This window comes from Neophocaena asiaeorientalis, unplaced genomic scaffold, assembly GCF_003031525.2.
Source record: "Neophocaena asiaeorientalis asiaeorientalis breed wild unplaced genomic scaffold, Neophocaena_asiaeorientalis_V1.1 scaffold138, whole genome shotgun sequence".
Classification (NCBI taxonomy): Eukaryota; Metazoa; Chordata; class Mammalia; order Artiodactyla; family Phocoenidae; genus Neophocaena; species Neophocaena asiaeorientalis.
Genome location: NW_020172632.1, coordinates 1,558,563 through 1,583,315, shown reverse-complemented (window position 1 = coordinate 1,583,315; position 24,753 = coordinate 1,558,563). Strand labels below are relative to the sequence as shown.

At 45.4% G+C, this 24,753-nt stretch overlaps 1 protein-coding gene and 1 long non-coding RNA gene across 2 annotated transcripts in view; one reads left to right on the top strand and one right to left on the bottom strand.

Annotated features, from left to right (window-relative positions):
• AGBL4 (AGBL carboxypeptidase 4) overlaps positions 1–24,753 on the top strand; it is a 1,255,618-nt gene that overhangs the window by 956,020 nt on the left and 274,845 nt on the right. The gene's annotated exons all lie outside the window — the stretch shown is intronic.
• On the bottom strand, positions 4,143–22,493 carry LOC112395860 (uncharacterized). The gene is made up of 3 exons (XR_003002461.1): positions 22,450–22,493; positions 5,334–5,494; positions 4,143–4,299 (listed from the first exon to the last, which is right to left on the bottom strand). It is a non-coding gene; the product is annotated as an uncharacterized LOC112395860 (long non-coding RNA).

Here is a 24,753-nt window from a genome sequence, read left to right as displayed (position 1 = left end):
GGAGGGAGGGAGAGAGAGAGAGAGAGAGAGAGAGAATGCGCATATGCATGTGTGCAAAAGCACCAGAGTGCAAGTAAACTCTTATCTCCCTTCCCTTCTTATAACGATACTAGTACAATCACGGGGTGGGGGTGGGGGCCCCACCCTCATGATCTCGTCTAAATCTAAGTATCTCCCAGAGATCCTACGTCCAATACCATCACATTGGGGGTTAAAGCTTTAACATGGATATGGGGGGACAGACATTCAGTCCAGAACATTCTGGCTTTGTTCCCCCAGTTCATGTCTTCCCACATGCAAAATACATTTATTCCATCCCACTAACCCCAAGACTTAAGTCATTCTAGCATCAAGTCTAAAATATAAAGTCCAGAGTCTCATCTAAGTAACATCTCATCTAACTCAGATACGACTGAAACTCAAGGTATTATTTATCCTGAGGCAAAATTCCTCTCCAGCTGTGAACACATGAAACCAGATAAGTTATGTGCTTCCAAAATACAATGGTGAGCTAGACATAGGATAGATGTTCCCATTCCAAAAGGGAGAAATTAGAAAGAAAAAAGAAGTGATAGCAAGTCCAAAACCTAGTAAGGCAACCTCCATTAGATCTTAAGGCTTGAGAGTAATCCTCTTTGATTCAATGCTGTGCCCTTCAGGCTAATGCGGGTGACAGTGTCACCTTCATGGCTAGGCAGCGCAGCCCCACTCCTTCATCTCCGCAGGGCCCTACCTCCACAGACCTCTGTGGTGACCCTGCCCTCAAGGTACTGGCCAGAGGTATCCTGACCTGCTAAAACTGGAGAGGTGGCCCCACCCTTTGAAGCTGAGGAGGAACTAGCCCTTTCTCCTGGGTCTGTGGTGGGAACGGCAGCCCTGATGATCTGTGAATCTCCTTTGGTGTCATCCTTCCCTTTTTTTTTTGAGGAATAGTGCACATTCACGGCCAAATAGCTCTAGGGTCCCATCCTGTATTGAAGATAGAATCCAAGAAATCTGACAGCCTTCCTTCATTCCATCCCACTTTCTCCGCCTCCCTTAGTCCCAGCTGAGAGTGTTCCTGCCGGTGTAATGCCATCTGTATTCCTGGCTTCTGTTGAGATGGCTGATTAAGCTCGTTAGTTGTACCCATGATCTCTTTATCAAGGGATAGTCTAGCTGCCTCCTTGGTGTTCTCTTCCAAACACACCTGGACAAGCTGAGAATTTTCCAGATCTTCAACTTCTGGTTCTTTTTTCCCTTCTTCAATTCATCTCTCTCTTCTTATGTTTTACTATAAGCATTCAAGGGGAACCAAGCAGCTCCTTCAACACTTTGCTTAGAAATCTCCTCAGCTAAATATCCAGTTTCATTGCTCACAAGTTCTACCTTCCACAAAAGAGTGGAACACAGTTCAGGCAAGTTCTTTGCCACTTTATAACAAGGATCACCTTTCCTTCAGTTTCCAATAATGTGTTCCTCATTTCCATCTGAGATCTCACCAGAATCACCTCAAGCATATACCTCAAAATTCTTCCAGCCTCTACCCATTATCTAGTTTCAAAACTACCTCCACATTTTTAGTGATTTGTTACAGCACCCCACTCCATAGTGCCAGAATATCTGTATTGGTCAGCGTTCTTGAGAGGCAGGACCAACTCATGATACATACATATATATTTCTTTTTTTCTTTTCATGTTAACTAATTGATTCACATGATTATGGAGTCTGAGAAGTCCCAGGGTCTGCAGTTGGCAAGCTGGAGACCCAGGAAAGCCAGTATTACAGTTCCAGTCTGAGTTAGAAAGCCTGACAACCAGGAGAGCTGATGGTGTAAGTGTCAGTCTAGGGAGAAAACCATGTCCCAGCTCAACCGTCAGGTAGGGAGAGAGCAATTTCTCCCTTTACTCCACCTTTTCATTCTATTCAGGCCCTCAAAGGACTGGATGATGCCCACCTTTGTTAGCAAGAGCCATTCGCTTTACTCTACCTAACCAGATGCTAATCTCATCCAGAAACACCCTCTCAGACACACCCAGAAATAATCTTTAATCAAATATCTGGGCACCCCACGGCCCAGTAAGTTAACACATAAAATTAACCATCACTGTCTTGTTCCTTTAATTACAATAATTTAAGGTCTTCTTTGTGCCAGGCTCTGGGATAGGGACAGGAGAGGCAGGAATGCCAAGCCCCAGATCTCAAAGTGCTCACAATCTAGTAGGGGAAACGTTGACAACAATATGAGGGAAAAGTAATCAGTGTCATTAGAGCAGAACAAGCATGGTGACCTGGGAAAGTCATGTTATTACCTAAGATGAAGTCTGGGCCGTGCAGAATCCACATTACAGATCCTTCAACTTGCTAAAGCACCAAGATGTTTACTCATGTGACTGTGGATCTATGAGTGCCTTCTAAAAACAGCAACCATCTCCTCATGTAATAGCCAATGAGCTGACGTAGCTCCAGGAGAGAAAACCCCAGCATCTTCCAGAGCTCTCTTAAGGCTTTTTACAGTCTCTCCTCTATCACCTGCCATGCCAGGAGCTCAGGAGAGCAAGGACATTAGTTTCAGACGCTCCTAGCTTCTTCATCCTACTGTTCCCCTTCAACTTTGTGCATAAAGTGATGCCTTAATCCCCCTGATATATTTGTTCTTCATTTATAAAATGAAGATAATAATAACTACCCTCCAGATGGTTCTGAAAAATCAACTAGGATAATTTAATGGTCTAATACATTGCCTGCCATATAGTAAATCTTTAGCAAAGGTGAATATTTCTCACATCTCTCCACTTGTCCCCACTCTGTACCCCTGTTTAACCATGTCTGACAATTGTAAAAAGCAATGATTTCCTTGCAGAGGTGGGGTAATCCTCACGCAACAGAAAGAAACTGCTTTTTACAACGTGGGTTTATTCATTCAGTGAGCTTTCCTTGTGTGGCTGCTATGTACAACAGAATAGATTTGAATGTGACAAAAAGCCTTACCCAACTCATGTCAAAATCTTGTGCAACCCCCAAATGCCTTTTCAAGTCAATTCAGCTGTCCCATATTAAACACTACCATCTGCTAGACAATGAGTTAGGCACTGTGATTCAGAAACAGATGAGACATTGTCCTTGTCTCAAAAAGTTAAAAAATCAGACCCTGCAAAAACCGAAATGCTACAACAGAAGTGTATAGATAGTATAAAGGGGAGTAGTCCAGAAACACCTTCCCTGACAAAGCAAGGAAAGGCTTCAAGAGAGGAAGTGATAGTTGATCTTGGCTTTGGCAAATGAGTAGGATTAGCTTGTTTTGGGATTTTGTGAAATATGTTGGTAACAGGAGGCTCTCTCAGATACGTCTCATCCTTGTTCTGGGCCCCAGGGGGAGGGCGGGGTTCCTGGAACACGGGTGGGAGGATGGCAGAGGGGAACCTTGCTCTGTACCAGCCCAGGAGGCAGGAGAGCTGAAGTGATTTGCCTGAAGTCACAAGAAAACTGGCTCATAGACCACACTTCTACTCTACACCCATTGTTCACATGGCTCACTCCTCACGTCACTCCCTCATTGTTTGGTCGTTCAGCCCCAAACCAAAAACTCAGTTCCTTTCACAGTCCATTCCTTTACCCTACCCTGCTTCACTTCACTTCTTAGCTCTTATTTCCACCTGACATTGTATATCCATTGGGGTTTTTTTGTCTGTCTTTCCTACAAGATTGTAAGTTGCATGAAGGCAGGGACTTTGTCTTCTGCAGTGGGAGTGCCTAGAAAAATGGTTGGCACGTAGTAGCTCTCAACAAATGTTTGTTGCATGAGTGAATGAATGAATGCTGTGATGAATATCCTTGTTCATCTATCTTTACCCAATTGTCCAATTATTTTCTTAGGATCAGTCTCCCAAAGCAAAATTGCTGAGTGTCCAAGGTTATTCATTGATTAGTGCAGTGACTGGCATAGAGTGGATAATTTATCAACATCTGTTGAGTGACTGAAATTGAATGTTTTTTCATAAACTGTACCAAATTAACTGATTTCAGATTTAAATTCTGCCAATATTTTATTGAGCATATAAACCATTTGTTCATTCATTTATTTACTTATCAGACATTAACTGCATTATGAATATAAAATCAGTTGGAAAATAGTCCTCCAATAGACTGAGACGCTCTCAGTCTAGTGACGAAGGCAGACAGGTTGACCAATAGTTGGGAACTCGGCCTCCTCTCCTCTCACAGTGAGCCCAGCTGCTTGGGTTCTTTTCTGGCCTCTGCCACTCATCCCCTGTGAAACCTTAGCGATTTGCATGGCCCCTCTGAACTTGTTTTCTCACCTGGAAGATAGAAAGAGTTGAAATCACTATTTTATGGGGCTGTGGAGAAGAATAAGATGTTAATGCACACAAAGGCACGTAGGGCACCGCCTGGCATGTGGCAAGAGTTCTGTAAATGTTGACATTATTACCAGCCCCATTTTACAAAAATGACTGAAGCTCAAAAAGCCTCCATTGTTTGTCTAAGGTCGGTAATAGAGATGGAATTTGAGTCGAATTCTCGCAACTCTATACCCAGGCACTCCTCACATTATTATTCTGCCTATACCATTCAGACTTCTTTTCCTGTGGACATAACCTTCTCCTGGACTTTGAAATGTGGGGTCCAGGACTTTAGTTGTGTCCCTAGGCCTTTTGTTGCCCATCCAACCCCTGCCTCCCGCTCTCCCCTTGCCCTTCATACTTTGCTGACAAACCCCCAACTGCAAACCCACATGTTAATAGTTTTAAGGAAGAAAAAAATTCTTTTGATAATTAAGCTGGTGGAATTTAGAAATCAACAGAACAGTACATTTTCCCAGCAGAGCCAAGAAATTAATTAGGAGCAATTTGCTGTCAGAAACAGTTTCCATAATTTTAAGTTAAAAAAAAGCAGCAAACCATTTTTGTGGGTGTTTTTCCTTGGTATACTTTCTACTCTAAACTGATTTAACTCCTAGAAAGACAAATTCTTCCAAAGACCCTATTTTCTGTTCCTCAGACTTTTCCCCTGAGAGAGATTCCAGCCTCTCTCTGGCTGCTCATATTCAAGAGCAAGGAGGAATCGTGTGTGATAGAGCCTTTTTGATTGCCTCCCTCACTCCATAGGGTAGAACTTGTACTTTGCCAATGGAGCGATTATGAAATGCGAACGTTCCTGTCCCACGAGTTGGGGCAGAGGGTAGGGCATGTGATGCTTTTGAAAAGAAGTCTGAGAGGGGAGGAACAGAGGTGATGGTATAATGAATGGGCCATGCCAGGAGCCTGCTCTATAGAGAGGCACTAAGGAATTGTGGCTTATAGCATACCTCTACAAACTGACTGCGTGTACTCACCCAGACTCCGCCCTTTTTCTACCCATGTGATCTTGGTCAAGTTCTTCAATTTCTCTGTGACTCAGTTTCCTCGTAGGGTAGTCATGATGATTCACGGAGCTCGTAAGTCAACAGGAAGATTCACGGTGCTTGGGGTGTATACAAGTGTTTGTGACGGTCTCCTGTTATGATCATGGTGGTGATGATGATGAGGATGAGTGGCAGGTCCAAAATCCCAAAGGAGAAGTCTGAGCTGTTACTGGACCCATCTTGGACTTGGGCACTGTGGTTCCAGACTCACAATGCCCACACTAAAAAGCTGTTCTGTCACAACAACCCTTTATTTTGTAAGGCATCAGGGCAAAGAACAGTGGTTGTGAGATGTCTCACACACACACACACACACACACACACACGTGTTACTAATAACAGTGAAAACACTAAGCTTTATACATGATATACTTCTTTTGTATCGGTAGAACAGATTTAAGGTTAACCCTACAGTTTTGTTATTTTTATTTATTACTGTTCAAATATGAGAGGAAAAGAAGGGAGTAGAGTTACAACTAGAGCTAGAGAAGGGATTGTAACTGGCAGTCTGGAAATACCTGAAGCACAACCTGTCGGCAGCAATCATTACTATTACACAGTTAATAGTTCTGGCACGTTACCAGTTATTGTTATGCATCATTGCAATTTTTGTTTTGCTTTGTGTTTTAGTTTTATCTCAATCTGAGTTATCAGTCAACGTACAACCAAGAAAAAGAAACCACTCCAAATATTTAAAAGAGAGGGGACTCAATGCAAGGAATAGGTACCAGTTGAGAATCCAAACAGAGAATGGTGAACAAACTCAGAGGTCAGCAGGAAGACACTGCCATCCTAGGCTAGAGGGTCAAAGGGAGGACAGGTGATGCTGGATCCTAGGAGCTAGGGTTACCCAACAGAAGCTGAAACTGTGGCCACGTGTCCAGCAGTAGCTGGAGCCACGGAGGAGACTTAGCCACTGCCAGAGACATCTCCATGGAGGTTGGGGCGGGGGCAGTACTCTGGCTTATCTCTTCCACTTTCTGCTGCTTTGGCATCAGACAGCCATCCTGTCTTTGAACACAAGCTTCAACACTTACTAGCAGTGCAACCAGCCTCTCTGAACCTAGTGGTCCCATTTGTAAAGGGGATACCACCATATGGGGTTTGTCTTATCCCTTAGCCTATGGAAGATTTCCCAGCTGTTGTGATTCTGTGCAGCTAAAACTATTTCTTCCCTGCAACCACGCCTAAGACGGCTTTCCAAACAAAAAACATGGCTGCACATAGTGTTATACAAGAAACAATTATTGCCTTGAGTTGAAGTTGATAACTGCGAGGGGCAGCTATCAAGAGCCAGGACATAGAGTCAGACAATCCAAGAGCCAGGGAGATGAGAGCAGAGTGGAGGGTGGCAGGGAATATGAAGACGTGAGACCAGAGCTTTCACCCAGGGTTTTTCTACAGCATGCCTGCATCCAAAGACTGTGTTTAAAGGCCCATAGCCTGGGAAGCTGGGGAGAGCCATAATTACAAGAGTCAGTACCTATAAAGTGTTTGGCATGCCATTAGATATGCAATAAAAATTGATTTCCTCCTTACTCTTCTTTCATTTGCTTCAACACATACCTACTAAGCCCCTCGGCTATATGAAGACCTGTGGTAGGCACTAGGGATTTAGAGACAATATAATAAAGGAAAAGTCATAGAAAAAATTGACTAAAATTTAAATATGACAGATTTTTTACCAAATAAAAGCACAGTACAATAATATCATCTGGAGGCAATAAAAGAAGGGAGATTCATTTCACCTTAAGAAATCAAAGCAAGTTTCACCTTAAGTTTTTTTCAGAGAAAAAGAAAATATCATTTGACCAAAGCCTTAAAGAACAAACAAGATCTTGATTGGTAGAGAAGGAAGTAAGAGCTTTCAGGCAGTGGGAATAGCATGTACAGAGGCCTGGAGGTGAAAGAATAAAGAATATACTTGGGGGGCTTCCCTGGTGGCGCACTGGTTGAGAGTCCGCCTGCTGATGCAGAGGACATGGGTTCGTGCCCCAGTCCGGGAGGATTCCACATGCCGCAGAGCGGCTGGGCCCGTGAGCCATGGCCGCAGAGCCTGTGCATCTGGAGCCTGTGCTCCGCAACGGGAGAGGCCACAACAGTGAGAGGCCTGCATACAGCAAAAAAAAAAAAAAAAGAATATACTTGGGAACAGGTAAACAGTCCACTGTGCCTAGACTTTGGGGGATGGGAGAGACTTTGGGAAAGTATGAAGTTATACTGTGGGAGGTGAGGGTGGGAAAGACATTGGAGCTGGATCCTTAAGGGTCTCCTCTTAACCACAAAACCCCACATTTGTGGAGTCTTTTAGGGTTCAAAGGGTTGGTCTCAAACAAGCAATCTCCTGGCAGCAAGTCATGAAACACTTAATTCAGAAAAGTTTGAGTTGTAAATTATTCTTCTCCTGCCTAGGCCTTTATTTAGTTCACTAACAAGAGAGATTTATAACCCTCCAATCTGTGCTCTCATTTTGCTCTCTCTCAGGCCATGGGGCTCTTTCTAGAAATTTCTTAGCCAGTTCATCTGATCCCTAGACTCTAGAGTCTCACTTTCTGAAGCTCACGTCTCCCACCACAAACCTGCTTTTGGTAGTGGTTGAGGTGGTAGACTGGGACTGGAGCCCAGATTTACATTTTGCTAGCGTGTGCCTGTGTACCTGACTAGAGTACCAGCTTTCGTATTTCATGGTGACAACATGTGACTTTGGCAGTGCTGTACAATTCAGCAAACTCTTCCACACTCTTTGTATTGTTTAATTCTCCTACCAACGCTCAGAGGACAGATGCAATTTTTACCAGCCCCGTTTTATAAAATGAGAGAATGAGGTGTATGATAGGAGCAGAGGCTGCCTGGAACCCTGGTCTTCTGAAGCAAGTTAAGGGTTTGATTGTGCCAAGAAGGGTTGTCTAAGGAATGACGGGAGGAACTCTTATTATCTGGGACTTCAGGAAGGAGTTGTTCCTCCACCTTGGGGCTTAAATGCACTAAAATGATCTGTGATTCTTAGTCAAATTGAATTGTGGGCAATGGTTGGAGAAGAAAGAAGGGCTTTGAGATCCAAAATGAAGGTCCTGAACAGAGCAGACGACCAAACCACAGATTCCAGAAACAGGGAGGAAGCCCCTCCAGTCTCTCCTTGTCCAAGTCTTCCAGCACAGGGACCTCCCTGCTTGAGTACCTCCATCACCCACAGGAAACAGTCCAATGTCCTCGGCACGGCATTAAGGAATTTGCACTGTCTGCCCCCAAAGCCGTTTCCATCTTTATCTCTTAGACATACTGAACTGTTCGCTTGGTACTTGCATGGATGCTGCATATTGCCACATCCATGCCTTTGCTTATGGAGTTTCCTCTGCCAGAAATGCCCTTTTCCCTTGTTTCCAACTTGTCCGTTTATTCATACATTTATTCCTTTAGTCAGTCCGTGAATAAAGTGCCCACTATGTGCCAGACACTGCTCTAAGCACTGGGAATACAAAAGGGAACATCAAAAGTAGTCTCTGCCTTCATTGGGGAGGAGAAAAGTATTAAACAATCACACAAGTTATAAGGACACACTATAAAAAGGGTAAAGTAAATGGTGTAAGGAGATGCTACACCAGGAGGTCCTAGAGAGTTCCCGTATCAGGGAGGGCTTTTCTGAGGCAGGATATTTAAGTTGAAGGAAGTCTCTGGTACCCCTTAGCCAATTCAGTAACCAAATCTTTTATAAAGTCGATTCGAGAGGCAGGTTGGAGTCTGGAAGTCACAGCCCCAGTGAGAAGGCGGGTTGCACTAAAATGGGATCCTTCCTTCCCTCCTGGCCTCCGCAGCAATTCCCAAAATAGGAAGCAAGCGGAATTGTTTTTGTGTTCGAAGCTGAAATTATTTTTGTTTCCCTCCTCCCTCCATGCTCCCCCGCCAGCATGCTTCTCACCGCATCTCAGTATTTATGTTTAGAGTCCCGAGGAGCCTACCATGTGCATCTCCCATGTGCCAACCACGTGCTGGGTACTTGGTGTGCCTCTTTACATTAAACACTTACAGCAGTGCGCTGAAGCCAGTTTAGTTCCAGTTTTGCAAGTGAGGAAACTGAAGCTCAGTGAGGTGAGTGGATTGCCCTGTTTACACAGGTAGCCGGCCAGTCACACGCACTGGTCCCAGCACTGTTGGAGCACACAGAGCACACCTGCTTCCTCTCCCTCAGCAGCCCCTCACATGGGAAGACAGTAACGTGGCTGACCTCCAGGTCTTCCCTTCCCCAGGCCAAGCTCCCCAGCCTTTAGCTTTTATCCCCAAAATGGCAATTCCAGAGCCTCCCTCTCCCCCACTTGTCCTCCTCCCATGGGATTCCTGTTTTGCTCCTTTGGGGAACAAATCTGGACCTGTCACTCCCCACGGTAGACTCATCCCACAATTCTCACTGATCTGAGGATAGAGGCCAATACCTCATCATGGCTGATAAAGCCCTGTAGGACTGACCCCTGTCTGCCCCTCCAGTCTTATATTAACCCAACGACCATCTCTTCCACCAGGCCTCACCCAGCACTCTGACCTTTCTGATGTCCTCCATTCTCTCTCACCTCTGCTCTTCTAAACATGTCTATCCTTATGTTTAGAACAGTTTTCAGTTAACTGACACCTAGTCATGGGAGGGTAAGTCTCCCTAAAGGAAGTCTGCTCTGCCCTTGTGGGCTGTGGTGAATGCCCTTTACCTCCACGTGTGAGCAAAGCCCACGGGTTTTCTGGGTCCCCGCTCTTGGCATGCTGGATTGTGATTGTCATTTTATATCTGACTCCCTCACTGTGAGGTCCTCCTTAAAAGCAGAAAGATAGGTTTGACTGTCCTTCCATTGTATCCCAAATGTCTGGCCTGTATTAGGTGTTTGGTGAAAATATGAGGTCAGGAAGAAAGAAAGGATAGAGAGAGGAAGGGAGGGAGGGAACGTGAAAGGGAGAGAGGGAGGAACAAAAGGGACTCAAGGAAACATATGGCCCTTGGAGGGCTTACAGTCTTGTTGACACATCTTGGGAGAAGGTAACTAACTACGCTGACGGCTCACAAGGTGTACCGTGTTCACACACAGCCTTTCTGTGGGATCACATAGTCCCACCATCCCCTCTCTTTCATATATTCCTTGCAATAATTCTGAGAAGAAGATATTCCCATTCTACAGATGCCAAAATTAAGGCCTAGCAAGGTGCCTTGGTTCAGAGATGAAATAAGCAGACCTGAAATTCAAGTTATTAATTACTCATTCAATCATTCATGCATTAAACACATTTTGGTGCGTCTTGCATTTCATATTTTGTGCTGGGCACTGAGAAAGAAAGGAGTAAGACTTGATTCTTGATCCAGAGAAAGTCCAAAGGAAGAAAAGGAGAAGTGAAGAAATACAGTAGTCTCGCTTGGGTAGAAATGTGCACAGGGTACTGTGGGAGCACGAAGGAAGCATCGGACTGGGCATTAAGGAAAAATGGGAACTTGTTAGGCAAAGAAGAAAGGGGAAATGAATTCTAAGCAGAGGCCTTGGGGAATGGAGAAGGAGAGACTTGGGAAAGGTGATAGATGGTGACCCCCACCTTTGATCACCAGAGTCCTTAGTCTGCCCCAGCTGACCTTTGCCCTGGTACCAGAGTCTAGCCAACCTCTGAGTGTGTGTTGGTCTCAAGGTAGGGCTGGCTTACTTATCAGGGGAGGCCAGTTAATTGTTTGGCACTATGTTTCAGCCTGCTGAACAGAACTGGATAAAGAAGGATATAACAGAGGGAACCAGAGGCGGTAGATGGTGATAGGAAAGCAAAGTTGCTTCTCAGGATTTGTCTTCCGACAGTGACTACTGAAAACACCCTGTGAGAATGAAGGAAATCTTTGCCCTACTAAGGGATAAGCATGTAGTGAATAGTTAGATGTATTAAGAAACCAAGGCTTCGGCCTTCAAGAATCTTGGAAAGTCTGATGCCAGAAAAGCTGGTACAGGCAATAAGGAATTTATTTTCTCTCAGGTGGTCCTGGTGTGTTTTGATACAGTGTGGTAGAGTGAAAGGGCCCCAGGCAGGAGCCATGAGACCTAGGCTTGCCTCCTAGCTTTGCAACTGGTTAAGTCAACTCTGGTGCCACTGAGGCAATGTGGATGTGAAAAGGACCAATGTGATTACAGACTATATTAGTAGAAATCTGATTATAAGAACAGAACCAGTAGCAGTAGACATACCTGCATATCTATCTATCTATCTATCTATCTATCTATCTATCTATCTATCCATCTATCCCTAGAGAGATTTATAATAAGAAATTGGCCCATGTAATTATAGAGACTGACAAGTGCCAAGATCTTCAGTTGGCGAGCTGGAGACCCAGGAGAGCGGATGGTGTAATTCTAGTCCAAAGAAAGGAAGGACAAGTAAGCTCAAGACCCAGGAAGGGCTGATATTTCCATCAGAGTCCAAAGGCAGGAAAAAACTGATGTCCCAACTCAAAGGCAGTCAGGCAGGAGGGCTTCTCTCTTATCTGGGGGGAAGGGGTAGTCTGCCTTTTCTTCTATTCCGGCCTTCAACTGATAGGTTGAGACCTACTCACACTAGGGAGAGCAATCTGCTTTGCTCAGTCTGTTGATTTCAGTGTTAAACTGATCCAGAAACATGTTCTTCCTCCAACGTCAAAGGCTGGAAGATTTCTAAGGGCTCTTGTAAGTCTAGGATTCCTTGGTTCATTCTTTGCATCTTTCACCAGAACTCCTGCTATACTATGCCCATTGACTTCTCTACCTTCAATCTCTCTTTATCCCTCACAAATCCATCCCCCAAATCCATTCCCAAGTCCATGCTGCAGCCAGAGAGACATTCTTGGCACACAACTCTGACCACTTCCTGCCCCTGTTAGCAGTCTCAAAGGCTCCTTGTTGCCCTCAGGATAAACCTCTCCAGATTTTCTCAGAGAAGGGCTGCTTTAGAATGATATTCAAGGCCTTTCAGAATCTAGCCTGGGGGTTTCCCTGGTGGCGCAGTGGTTGAGAGTCCGCCTGCCGATGATCCGGGAAGATCCCACATGCCGCGGAGTGGCTGGGCCTGTGAGCCATGGCCGCTGAGCCTGCGCGTCTGGGGATGCTTTTTATCACTCATTCCCCATGCACCCAATATTTCAGCCACAATGAAGTACTGGTCATTCCCCAAATGTGACAGGGTCTTTCACATACCTTTTTTGACCCGTTTTCTTTTCTTGGAATGTTCTCTGCCTCTTTATCCTTCAAAATCTATTTTGAATATTACCACCTCCAGGAAGCCCTCATTGACCACTCAGGCTGGTTTAAGAGCCTGCTCTGTGCTCCTCCAGCACTCCACATAACCTCTTCCACATAGTGGGGGAGCTGTCCTTCCCCAATATTCCATGAAGCCTTGAAGGCAAAGACAAGCATTCAGTGTTGGGTCCTGCCATGTGGATTCTTAATACTTATCTCCTGACCAAATGAAAATATATTTCCACGTTACCAGCTGGTTTCCTCAATCCAGGATGTGGAATACAGTGACTTTGTGAAGTTGCCAGTATGACCAATCATTTCCTCTTCTCACCATTTTTAGTGAAGTTTAATTGTAAAATTAATGCACATTCATTCAAGAAAAATGTAGGAGAAAATAGAAGGTGAAATGCTCAAAGACTACCACCATTGTCACATCACTGTATTTCCTTCCAGGCTTTTTTTCTATGCGTATTTTCTAAAAGGTATAGAACACCCACTTATTTTGTTTCTCTTCTTTTCTCTTAACAGCACAAGGTAAGAATTTTCCATGTCAATATGTAGTGCTCCATTACCATCATTCTTACTGGCTTGATAATATTCCATCAGGTAAATGCATAATAACTTATTTACTCCTTTTATATTGAATATTTAAGTTAATATTTTGTTCACCATTATGAAAAGAAATCTGTGGTAGGCATCTTTGTGCATAAAGCATTTCTTTGCATTTAGGATTTGTTCCTTAGGATTAGTGCCTCTGGTTGTCTTCATCTTGTGAAAATCAGGGCCTTGATCTAGCATCTGCCTGTGTTTTTTGCCCAAAACCCTTCATACCAAGAAAAGCAAAAACTGACATCAGTGCCCTAAGAATCACTTAGCCCAGTGTTCCATGTATGGCTCCTGATTAAGACAATATGCCCTTTCTCTAATGTGGCCATAAATATTTGCCTTCAGTGAAGTAGATGCCAAGGAGATAATATTGATTGCAAATCATAGCCCTTGTAATTAACCAATTTGTGCAGCTGGAAGATGGAGCTGGTGAAAACATTTGCTTCCGAAGGAGGATGACGGCCTTTCCAAATCTGTCTCTCATATATGAATTTGGCCTAATCCCGGGAACATTCCTGGTGTGGCTGCAGACTATCAGGTGCTCAAGATGTTGCCAAGGCTCTGGACAGAAACGAAATGTCTTGGTCTTTTGCCTGCCGATCACACAGCCTCCATCACCCACCCGAAACAGGCCTACATCTCCCAGGTGCCTCTGCAGGGACGCATAAGCACATACTAGAAAGGGTTATGAACTGAAGTTGGCCCTGGGTGCTGCGCTCTCTGTTCCTGCCTTATCAGGAAGTGTAAGAGGGAGGCCCAAGAAGCAGGAGGTTAGGCTTCTGGTCCCGTATCTACTGTGGAAGCCTGGCTCTGGACAGGTGAGGGCAGCAGAGAGCCAGTCAGTCTGGTCAGCTGGAATTCTAGCTGACCATAGCTGGTGGGAGCACCCAAGCTCAGCATTGTGGGAAAGGGGAGTACTAGATCCAGACACCTGCGTAAATGGAATAGGGGTCCAGGTACCCACCGGATAGAGATGAAATTCTAATTAATACTAATAAATCCTTTCACTTGGGCTTCCCTGGTGGCACAGTGGTTGAGAGTCTGCCTGCCGATACAGGGGACACGAGTTCGTGCCCCGGTCTGGGAAGATCCCACACGCCACGGAGCGGCTGGGCCCGTGAGCCATGGCCGCTGAGCCTGCGCGTCCGGAGCCTGTGCTCCGCAACGGGAGAGGCCACAACAGTGAGAGGCCCGTGTACCGCAAAAAACAAAAACAAACAAACAAACAAACAAAAAAATCCTTTCACTTAACCAGTATGCTTCAGTTTATAAATAGAATAAGTTATTCTGTTGAATCCTCTCCATAATCATATCCATTCAATAAATGAAAAAACTGAAGTTCATGGAAGTTAAATAACTTTCCAATGTTCACACAGCCCTCAATGGCAAAGCTGTGTAATAAACCAGGTCTGATCCCATGGAGTAACTGGAGTATATTTAATTCTTTACTTCCACTATCTCATTTGATTCTTGAAGCCCGTCAGGTCAACCAAATGCCCTCTTAAGTGGACAAATTGAGGCCTCCTAAACTTAACAGAACACTATCCCAGGTGATCAGGAATCGCTCGAGGCAGGAAATAGCAGCCTTCAAAATGTCATATATATTTGGGGGGCAGGGTGCAGGGCACTAGTCTCTGGCTTCCATGAAGCACTGGGCAAATATCTCTCCAGCCTCACTGTTTTCCCTGGCCACTCAGTTTTATCTCTGTGCTCAAACTTTTCTCAAGTGTTTGCAATTCCTAGAATGGACCAAGTTCTCTCTCATGTTTAGACTTTTGTGCATGTTGGTCCCTCAGCCTTGAATGACTTCCCTCACACCTGTTGGTCTGGTGAATTCCTCTTCATCCTGACCACCTCTGGGGCATTCCCTGAGTTCCTCATCCCTGAGCATGCTTAGACGCATCTGTGGTCTCACAGTGGTTTGCCCAAACCTGCATCTTTGCAAGTGTCACACTATATTATAATGTCCTCTTCCTTCGTTAGACTGTAGGCTTTTTACTGACAGAAGATATCCTATTAATCTTTCTGTTGGGCACATAGTTGGTGCTCAAATATTTATTGAATGAATGCATGCATGCATGAAGAAACATCTTCCATGGTGCAAGAGTCCAGGGGTACCAGAGGTTTCATGCTTATTGATTACGGGGATAAGCTCTCATAACCCACTAGGGAAATGAGTGTTGATTTCCTGAACCTTGGGGTTACAGGCTGGCAAAGGAGGCCACATTTCCTTCTTCTCTTCAGAAGCATGGTTAGTTTCCTGCCTGGGTGGCCATCTGGTTAAAAGGACTTAAAACACTAGAAGACCTCATGCAAAAGAGACACTTAATCTTTACCTTATTCCCACAAATGCCTGAACGTGAAGTCCAGGCACCTCCACAGTTCTATCTGAGCTTCTTTTCAGATTGATTTGGCAGAGTGAAATCTGGCTGTTCAGCCACAAAGAATGGTCTCAGACTTATTCAAGGCACTTCAAATTTTACCTACCCGTCCAAAACACAACTATTTCAGAGGTTTCCTCCATCCTCCTCAACTTGTACTTAACTGCCCCCCACCCAACCTCCACTACCCTGACAAAGGCATTTAACTGCAGCTCCACATAGCAGATTCCATAAATCAGCAGAACTGGCCACGTTTTCCCTCTCTCTCTCTGTCTCTCTGTCTCTCTCTCTCTCTCTCTCTTCCTCACTTTCTCTCTCCACTCCCCTTCCCCGCCATACACACATGTTATAGCTTCTCAATGAGTAGTCACATTCTGCCCATGTTTTATTTAGTTTGAGATGCTAATGCCAGAACAATGATAATGAAATATATTAGTTACATTAAAGACGTTTTAGAGAACCAGGAATTGCTTTCAGAAAGACAGAGCATATCTGACTCCAAGCAGAGATGGTAGCAACAGGCAGATGATTAACAGCTAATAGCATTAGTGTTGTAATTAGAACTGCCTTGAACTCTTAACCCGTCTGCTTCTCTGATTTCTAGGTCCATACAGTGAAGAACGAGATGCCCTTTTTTCTTTTTTATCCCCTTTCTTCATTTGGCTGCGTGTTCGGAATATACTCTTTCTCAAGTAAATATTACTAACTGCTATCATTTACTGTCCACCTATTGTGTGCCAGGTGCTTTGTACGTACTGAGGGTACAAGGAAGAATACAGCATGGGCTCAACCCTTGAGGAACTGAATATAATATACTTTGCTCAAAGGTCTTATCTGGTTAGAATTATTACCCCTGCTTTTATAAATGAGGAAAGTGAGGCTGACGACGGTGAAGTGGCTTGTCGAAGCTTAGCTTGTAAGTAGCCAAGCACGGATTCAAATTAACTCCATCTGACTCCAGTCAGTGTTCTTTCCAGCGTGACAGTGCTCTATGAATGAGCATTATTGCCATCGCTTTGCTAATTTACCCACATTGGTTGACTCTCTGGGACTCAACTCACAGTTCAGTAGTGGAGGACAAAGGGAAAGGAAGAATGAGATTGAACAAGAGGTCAAGTGCTCTACTTGGCTGTTTGAAAAATCACCATTACCATTAGAGTGTTCTGCATCTGGAGTCCCAATAGAAGAAGCAAACTAGCGGAGCTCAGCGATGAGAGAGTCAAGCGGGTAGTTCTTAGATGTCCGTGTTAATAGGCAAATGGCACCAGGGAAGACTAGGCACATGGCTGGGTTTCAAGACAAGAGTGAAGAGATTCTAGGCCCCATTGAGGAGGCTGGCAGGGAACTGGGGGACATTCGGTCTCTGGCTAAAACTAGTAGACAGTGATAATGGTAAGGGTGTTGCTGAGATGATATCATGGTAGCATTTGGCCAGGGGACTCAAAAATACCCATATCCAACCTCATCTCAGCCCACTTTCCCTAAGGCAAATATACTCACAAGGAAGGAGAAAGTTAGCTATTATAATTACCTGGAACTTTGGCTCCAAATCTCAGTGCAGATTTCCACTGAGCTGAGCTGAACTAAAATGTGGGTTCTTTTATCCCGAGCTTGTGAGACTCAAATGGTCCAGAACCAAAACAACACTTAAGTCCTCCTTTGTGATTTTCCAGTGCCCTAGCCTGAGCCTTGCCTTTAAGAAAAAGCTGCCCAGAGTGCCCCCATCAGAGCCAGAGGGATATGAGCAAGGAAGTCCACACAGGAAGGGTAGTAACTCCAATGGTAGGACACACCTCACCCAGTTTTGCTCCATGACCAGTTATTCTTTTCCACCAAGGCTCTAATGAGGGGAAATACATAAAGTCTGACCCATAGGAAGTAAAACAGAACCTTATTCTTAGCTGGAGTTTTGGGCTCAAACCCTAGTGCAGAGAGCCCTGGAAACCAGATCGTGGATCTGGTAAAGAAAGAGTAAATGAGATAATATAAGAAGCTTCTACCATAAACCTAGGCTCCCTTTAGATGGGATCACCTCTTCCTTGGGACCTAGAATCTCTTTTCTCTGCTCTTGATCCCAGCCAAGGGTCCAGATCTCCCTGATGCCATGTGCTTATTAATCTGGACACTTAGGACTCTCTGCTTGATTTCCCCATTACTGAGATCTGTTCCTAAACTGTTTTGGTTTGGTTTGGTTTTCCACCAGTTCTTTGCCCAAGCCTGCCTGTGTCTTTCTACAGCAATCTGACACTATCCCTTCTTTACATATCCAAATCCTTTTCTCCCTCAGCAGATATTTCTTTCTTCTGGAAGCTTTTCCTGCTGCACTCTTTCCCCCCACACTCACTCACCTCCAGGCTGGGTCAGGTGCCTCCTCTCTCCTCTGCCTCCTGGCTTCCATCTCTCACAGCACTCACCACTCTATATTATTTTTGAGTTTACATGAATGTTTCTCCCCAAGAAATTAAATCCTTAAAGGCAGGGAGTATACAGGATTCACCTTTGTTTCCTTAGTGTCTAGCCGAAGATCTGGCACAGAGCAGACTCTAGGGAATGTTTGATGAATGAATAACTTTAAAAATTATGAATTTGTCCAGGCCAATGTAGTGTTATTCAGGAGGGAGGGAAAAAAGAGGAACGTCTGATCCAGAGCCCTTATTGTAAATTAAGGTGAACCTCCTAACCTACCTCCTTCGTCTGTTCTTCATGACCCATAGCCACCAAAACTGCTGTTCACTCTAAAATCACACCCAGCCTTTCCCCCGTAGCACCACGCGCGTTCCCATTCCTGACTCCAGCTTTGTAGCTTCCTCTGGGCAACTCTCAGCCTTGGAAGTGCCCCGCTGTCCTAATTCATCCCCTGGGAATGTCTGTCCATTTTGATGCCCCCAAAGGCAATTCCTCACCTACATAAGGTCCAGCCATGCAAGAGGCCACACTTATTATCTGGCTCAGCTTTAGGTGGTGGCCTCCCATAGCTTTCCTTGATCATGCTGCCCTGGCTTCCAGACAGACCTTCCTAAGGTTACCTTTCTGTGTGAGCTTCCAAGTGTAACACCTCGCTGAAGGGCTCCTTATCTTTTATCTCAGACCCTTTTGACACTGCCTCTCGGGTTGTGGTCAGACACAGCCATGCCCTGGACACTGCTGGGTCGACCCCTCTAGTAGAAAGCTGTAACATCAGATCCCACTCACTCCCCAACTGCATCATCTGACATAGCATCATCTGTACTTTCTAGATAAACCCCCAAAGGGCACTCTTACGGAGAAGGTTGAACCTCAGCCAGAAAGCGAATGGTCAGGACAGAAACCAAGAAGACACACTTAAGTAAGAGCCAGACATCCCAGAGCAGACAATAGAGAAGAGGGGGATTTAAACAAAAGTAAAGGGGAATTTGGAGCAAATTTTCAAGAGAAGGAAGTACCAGTCTAAGTTGTCCATTGAGTTTGAAATAAGGCTAGAAAGGTAGAGTGACTGTCAGATCCCCTAGATGCTGGATGCCAGAGCAGAGCATTTGAATTTGATATGTTGGAAACAGGATGCCATTGTAGATGCCCAAACAAAGCTGCCCAGGAACATGGAGAAGGCACAGACTGGGATTCAGGAGACCAGAGTCTGAGGTCTTGGCCATATCACTAGAGAGCTGTGTGGCTATGGACAACTTTCTTCTCTAACCTGCCCCAGAAAAGTTACACGCCGGTGCTGAAAGGTCTTAGAAGTCTCTCTCGGCTCTTGGACTCCATGGCACAGTGGATTTGGCCTAAAGAACTTGAGTTTCCCTCTATCTAGCATCCACCCCCACTGCCCACCACCCACCCCCAACCAGCTGATGATCAGGGCCCTGGAGGGCTACCTGTGGTGTCCCATCTGTTGGGACACAGCCAGAGAGAGGACTGCTCCTGCCACATGTGCTCTTGTTTATTTTATTCTTGATGCTTTCCAGAGAGCTGGGGGTAGTAGGAAGGGGAGGGAGAGAGAGGGCCTCCTTGCAGGATCAGTTACAAGTATTGTTGTCCCACTCCATATGTAGGGACTGGGCCCAAGCACAGCAGACAATCAGCATGTGGGAAAGCCTGGGCCTTTTACCAACTAGCATCCTCCAAAGGTCAAATTAGAGACTTGGAATTTTAAAGAGAAACAAATACAATGAACTGAGCAAGCAGCTCTGAACTGGTCGCCTCAGATGGGTGACCATGAGAAGGCCATCCCTTTGCATTAGTCACTATAGGCTGGGCTACGCTGTTGGAACAGACCAACTCCAGAATCTCAGTAGCTCATCACGGTAAAGTTCATTTATTTGTTGAACACTAACGAATTTTGTAAACCCGAAATTTGGGATAAAATGAAAATTACTTCCATTTACAGAGTGCCTACTATATGTTAAGGACTATTCTATATATTTTATATAACCTATCCTCTTTTTGCACATGAAGAAATTGAAACTCAGAGAGGTGAGGTGACTCGACTAAAGCCAGACGACTAACAAGTGGCAGAACAGGTATTGAGGCCCAAGCCTGTCTAGCTGCAAGGCGTGTGCTCCTTCCCTTACTCCACACCTCCTTCCCAAGGGGGCAGTGAAAAGTGAGCCCTTTCCCTCTCCCATATCATTCAGGCACATCTTCCAAGGAAGAGAATGAGAAAAAGCAATCATCTGGCAAATGACCTAGCGAATGTCTTTTCGCAGAAACGATCTGCATTGTTCTTTTAACTTGGCCATTGTCAACGGCACAACTTAGTGTACTACCCTCTACTGTGTACTTGTCTCCCTAGACCCTAAGCATCTCAAGCGCATGGGGGCCATGCGTCCCCAGTAGCCAGCATCAAGCCTGACAGAGCGCTCAGAGAATGTTTGTTCGTTGGTTGAATAAATGAGTGAGTGAGTGAATTCATGCATTCTCTGACAATTTCGAAGAGTCTTCAGATGAATGGCTGAAATCAGATCATAAATCTTCGAGGAAAAATTCTGTGCTCTTCCCTGCATTTATCATAATAATGGACGTAGATTAGCCCTTGCTACCACCCTCAATCACTGAAAAATGGACCCTATTCCTCATGTACCCAGAATAAAGCTGGAAAAGCAGGGAGGAAGTGAAGTTGGGAAATTTTTGTGAGGATGAAACAAGCGAACCTACTAACCAAGATGTCAGAGGTAAGGGAGGAAATACGTAAGAGAGGTATAAGCATACCTATTTTCAGAAATGACCTCAGACCCGTGGGAGCAATTTGATGAATAAGTGGAGAGTGTTTAACTGATGTTTTCCCAGACCGTACCAGCCTGTGGGCAAAAATGGGGTCCCATTTACAGTAATCACCTGTGATTTGTCGGCTCATGCCCCTGTGTGCTAATGCAGGACTCCAGCCTCCCTCAAAGGCTTGCTCAGTTATTTCTGGAAGTCTCCAATGGGCATCATACGTGATCTCACAGAGGATGCTATCTGCTTCCACATGCCATCTACCATGTTGCTTCTTTCCTTCTTAGCCTATCCCATTAGGTTCTCTGCTTCCTTCCACTGAGAGTGTTCCCCCCTAGTCAGGGCTCCCACTGCCCACCAAGAGAAATCGGATGACCCCACCAAAGGTATTTCCTGCTTATGATATCAAGCTGCCAGGACAAGAAATATTACATTGGCCAAAGTCACAGTCTTTTCAATCAGTTCATTTCCTCCGCTCTGCATTCATAGCTCTCTCTGTGGCCTTTTTAGAAACAGCTTCTACCTGCAGTCCCGCTCTCCCTGGAGCTCAGACATGGGCCCATAGGAAACTAATCTCAGGATCAGACATCACGCCGTCACCCTCTTCTTGCCCTACAGAAGAGCTAGCGCATGTCCTCTTTGTGCCAGTTTCGGCATTCAGGGATCTTTATGTGATAGAACCCCTGCAAGGAGTCTGCCCCAGCAGTCCTTTTTCTAGACTACAGCTGGAACCCACACCTCTGAAGGATGGAGATAATGATCTCTGTTACTCTTTCTGAAATTCTGTCATCCAGACATTAGTCTGGGTATTTTTCTCTAGATGCATTTGTTGAGCACTTACCACGTTCCAAACACTGCGAAAAGAGGCTTATGTGCAGCTCTTCATTTAGTCCTCACCTCATCCCTGTGATCTAGGTATTATTACCCACTTCTCCAGGTCCAGGGAGGGAAAGTGCCTAACCAAGGCCAGCCAGCTCTGACACGCTTACCCTGGTCTTAGCCTTCGTCCTGACTCACTGGCCATGGCCTTTCCCTGGGAGGCTGTGCTGTCTTGTTTCTTGCCCTTCTTGATTGCCAGCCCTACCACTCACCGTCCCTTTTGCTTTCATGCTTCACCTATGAGATCTGATACCTAGCACACCTTTCCAGCTGTGATCTCAACCACTCTGGACAAGAATGTGATTCCCTCTTCTCCCCTGGTCCACATATAGGCTTAGGCCTCCTTTTCCCTTGGAAATGTCCAGCTCTGGTCCTGCCAGTGACATTTGGCATCTGGCTTTCCATGGCCCTGAAAGTTAAATCTGACAGCCCTTTGCTATGCTGTGTGGCCTTCAGACATATCTTAACATCTCTGGGCCTCAGTTTAGTTGACTGCAAGTAAGGGTAATAATACTTACCTTGAATGTTTATTGTGGGGTATAAATATGACAAGATACTTAAGGTGCCCAGAATAATGCCTGACACATAGTAAATGTACGGTAAACAAACTGCTCCAAAAGAACTGATATTTACTAAATGATTATCACATGCTTTGCTAAGTGCTTTATTGGGCTTATCTCATGTAGCCTTACCCTCAACCTTATGCAGCAGGTACGGTTATCATTCCATTTTACAGATGTGAAAACTGATCCCAAAATAGGTTAAAGGACTTACCCAAGGTCTCAGACTTTGAAAGTGGCAGATCTCAGGTGTGAAGCAGGTCCTCATATTTAATGACTCGCTTTCACTGCTCAGCACAAAGCAGACCTCTACCAATGGGGTTGTTGGGCTGCTTCTAGTAAATGAATATGTAAAGGGGCATTTTCTTTCTTTTCTCTTTGTGCCATTGCCTGAGACACCAGTTCCCTGCCCCAAGATTTGCCTACGATTTTCTTAGCTTCCTCGGAGGAGGCTAAGAGGGTGTTGCAGTTTCCTCTACCCCCAGAAACGCACCATATTGCAACCTCCCCTGGGTAGGACAAAGGCCAGCCCTGACCAGCACGGTCCCTGGCTGAGTTCCTTGGCCAAGAACAGTGCAGAGAGAGATCCTTTCACAACTGAGGCTTGCCAACAGAGCACTCCCGCTGAGCCAGGGCCTCTTGCCAAGCAGCTCTCCCTACCACTCTGATATGCAGATGTGTTCAAGAATTCTTCACATCTGCATAGGGAGCATACAAAAGCTGTGACTTGGCTGGAAAGAAGGAAAATGTGAGTGTCAGCTCAAGGAATGGCTGCTCCGAGGGGCCAGGCAGGGGAGGACAGCAGATCACAGCTGGGAACAGTCAGTACAAAGCAGATGGAGGATGGAGAAAGAGCGCTATCCACCCCAACGCCTGCCTCTTACAGGAAGGCTCCCATGATCTCTGGACTGTGGATACCACTGGCTCATCCGGGTGATCCTCCAACAACTGCCTCCATCTTGTGAGAGTTATACTGTACTTAATCTGCATCACCTTAAACCCATAAATCAGGAAGGAAAAACACGGCAGCAAAGGCAGTGGTCAGAGCCCTGAAATAGGACTCCGATACCTTTCCGCAAATACATTCATGCAACCAATATATATGAGGTGCCTACGCTGTTCCAGGCCCAGAGCCAGAGATGGATCAGACAGTCGGGACCCTCAAGAAGCTGCCACTGTCTAAGGGGCCGACTGGCAAGGAGCTGGACAATATGAAGGAAAACACAGAAAGCTTCCTGGGGATGCAGGTCGATTAAGGTAAAGAGGGCATGTCCGGGGAGGCTTCCTAGAGGAGGTGACATCTGAGCGAATCTTGAAGACACGTGACGATTGGCCAAGTGAGGAGCTTATTCTGTACTAACACCAGCCAGGCACTGTTGAGCATGAGAGGATAGATGCTCACTCACAATCACTCGTACTTACACACCCACGTGCTCTCATGCATGCACGTGCACACACACACACACACACGTGTGCACACATACCTTCTGAGGTGGGTGCAGTGCTGGTTGGGAACAGTTTGTAGGCTAGCACTCTCTGTTCCTCCCGTTATAATCCAAAGGTCTTCCTTCCCCAGTGCTGTTTTCTGTTTCCTGAAAAGCCTTGGCAACCTTCCTCAGAAACAACTACTCTGCCCCTGTTACTTTAAAAGCTTCATTTTCTCATACTGAATGGCATAGGAAGCTGGAGAAAAAGGAATTCACCAGGGCATCTTGAGCTCACCTTTGCTCTTGGTGTCCTCCAGGCTGATCCCTACAGAGCCCTGTGCTGGCACAAAGCAAGAGCTGACTTCCGGTTGGAGGGAGTGAGGATTCAGCTCAGGGAAAAGGCTGCCTTGGTGGAAGGGAGAGGGTCATTGCCTTCAATCCCTGCAGGAATATCTGAGAGCAGAACAGAATGCAGAACCAGGATCAATGTAGGAACGCTAGAAGAAGCAGGGAGACTGCTCAGCGTGAGAGGCTATTTCCCCAAGTCAAAGCTGGCCACCAGTGGGATTAGCTACTTCGAGCAGTGGGCTTTCTGTCTCCACTGGAGTGTGAGGGGACCAGACCACAGCTTAGTGGCTGGGGAAGATGTCGTAGCAGAGCCTCAAACACCAGATGAGAGGTCACATCTTTTTGTCCTGTTCTACCATCTTCACACGGGAACTGACTTAGCACAGAAGGTATGTTCAGGCCTCTAAGAGAGCAGGGATTTGCATTTCCAAGATTATGAAGAGAGACATGTAGTAAGTATGTGTCTAGGCGTCCAAGATGTGAAAGATGTGATTATTTGCAGAACCTAATCTCATACCTCCCATCCTTGTTGAACTGAATATTGCAAAAATATTCTCATTCGTATTTGGAATGGTATGTTTCTAAGCAATCATTATTCTGAATACTCATTCCAGCCAGGAGACGACCTGAATATTGAATAGAATAGAAATGTATATATTAGATTACTTATTCAAATGCCTTTCTGGCAGTTTGGATAGAATTAAGCAACAGTCCAATCTGGCTGTTGTTTTATGCATGGGATG